Source organism: Euphorbia lathyris, chromosome 2 (genome assembly GCF_963576675.1).
Source record: "Euphorbia lathyris chromosome 2, ddEupLath1.1, whole genome shotgun sequence".
Taxonomy (NCBI): Eukaryota; Viridiplantae; Streptophyta; class Magnoliopsida; order Malpighiales; family Euphorbiaceae; genus Euphorbia; species Euphorbia lathyris.
Window position 1 is genome coordinate 123,351,226 of NC_088911.1, and position 2,112 is coordinate 123,353,337.

At 33.3% G+C, this 2,112-nt stretch overlaps 1 non-coding gene across 1 annotated transcript; it reads right to left on the minus strand.

Annotated features, from left to right (window-relative positions):
• Nucleotides 1-1,350: 1,350 nt before the first annotated feature.
• LOC136221107 (small nucleolar RNA R71) lies at nucleotides 1,351-1,457 on the minus strand. Its single transcript, XR_010684896.1, has one exon. It is a non-coding gene; the product is annotated as a small nucleolar RNA R71 (small nucleolar RNA).
• Nucleotides 1,458-2,112: the final 655 nt, after the last annotated feature.

A 2,112-nucleotide genomic window follows, 5' to 3' on the forward strand; every position in this document is an offset into this window, starting at 1 on the left:
ACTTGTATCAATTTACATTTCATCTAATAAAGTCCGTTCTATTCGACAAATCATTATGCAGCACTTATGGTAACCAATCCAATATAAGTGAGGCTGGTGTTTTCATTAATATGCACTTGAATTCAAAATCATTACAAGGAAACTTTGTTGAACACTTAGGCAAATTATCATCTCGAAAGAATGTTAATTTGAGTAAGGGCAACTATCCCGAAAGGGTTTTGTCGCGTTCAAAGCCAATTAATTAGAGGTTCCGTCATTTATTTCATCATCATAATAATACAAAGTTTAAGTTGTTTTCTTTGCTTAATGCAAATGAACAAATTCATTCCTTTTTCTAATAAGTTCTAAATGTTCCTCTTTTGTAAAATTCATCCTTAAAATCAGAAGATCTTTCTAACAATCGATTTATTCTAAATATATAATCTTATTCCAGCATTTTCAAATACTCAAAGTTTTCAAATTCAATCAAATAAATTTCCTAAATTCAATTAATCCAATTTTCACTTTTTATTTACATTTTATAAATCTAACAAGTTCGAAATTAAAGATTCAAAAATAAGTTTTTCGTTAAAAAACGTATCTCTGTGGGATCGATATTTTTATTACTACAAGCGAAACCGTGCACTTGCGGAAATCGCTCAACAAGTTTTTAGCGCCGTTGCCGGGGATACGCCAAAATTTTTGACAAAATTTTTATTTTTCGCATTTTATTTTCGAATCTAGGTTTATACATTATTTTTATACAACTTTTATATTTTATTTATTTTCAGTTTTATAACATATTTGCTTTCAATTTTGTTTTGAAGGTAGTTTGGCTCGTGTTACAATTTCAAGTTGATGCGCAGTTCATGAAATTCGGGCACGCCACCAGATCCTTTTGATCCAGAAATTGAAAGAACACTTAAGAAAAACAAGAAAAACAATAAAAAAGACAAAACACCCTTAAAAACAAAAGTAGACCAGCCAGAAATTATGGCCGATCCACCGACACTTATGGATTACGCTAGGCCAGGAATGGCCGGTGTAACTAATAGTGTAGTTAGACCCCGTATAAACGCAAATCAATTTGAAATTAAGCCTGTTTTGCTTAATATGTTGCAAAACAACGTAACGTTTTACGGATTGCCTAACGAAAACCCTAATGCACATTTGACAAATTTCTTAGAAATTTGTGACACTTCTAAAATTACTGATGTAACAGCCGAAGCAATCAAACTTCGCCTCTTTCCTTTCACTTTGAAGGATAAGGCAAAAATTTGGTTAACTTCTATGCCTGCTGCAACATTTGAAACTTGGGACCAATTAGCCCAAGCATTTTTACAAAAATATTTTCCCTTAGCAAAAACCGCAAGAGTCATCAAAGAGTTGACATCTTTCACACAAAATGATAATGAAACTCTTTATGAAGCTTGGGAACGTTTTAAAGAACTTCAACGTTTATGCCCACACCACCAATTGCCAGATGCACTTTTAATGCAGACATTCTATAATGGATTAAATCCTACGACTAGAGGTTCATTAGATGCTATGTCTGGAGGGTTATTTATGAAGAAGACGTCCGCCCAAGCAAGAGAACTTTTGGAGGAAATGGCAATCAACAGCAGTATGTGGCCCGCAGAGCGTGGACATATACCGACGGCGAAACCATCATCCTCATGTACATCATCGGTTAAAGGTATAATGAATCTTGATCCTGTAGCAATGTTACAAGCCCAATTTTCTGCCTTATCGCACAAAATTGATAAATTTATGGCACCATGCGATCCTAATGATCCGATCCAGAGAGACATTGACTACGAAGGTATGAACGAGATAGAACAGGTAAATTTTGTCTAAGGACAAAACCAAACTACTAATCCTTATTCTAATACTTATAATCCTAGATGGAGAAATCATCCTAACTTTAACTGGAAAGATGGTAATAATAATAATAATGCAAATGCTAATCAATATCGTATAAACAATTATCAAAATCAAACAAGAGATACGATTAGCACTTTATCTTCAAAAATCGACAAATTTATAGATGCTATGAATGGAAAGGTAAGTAATCAAGACGATGGTTTTAAACGGATCGAAAATAAATTCGATCAGCTTATCAAAAACCAATCA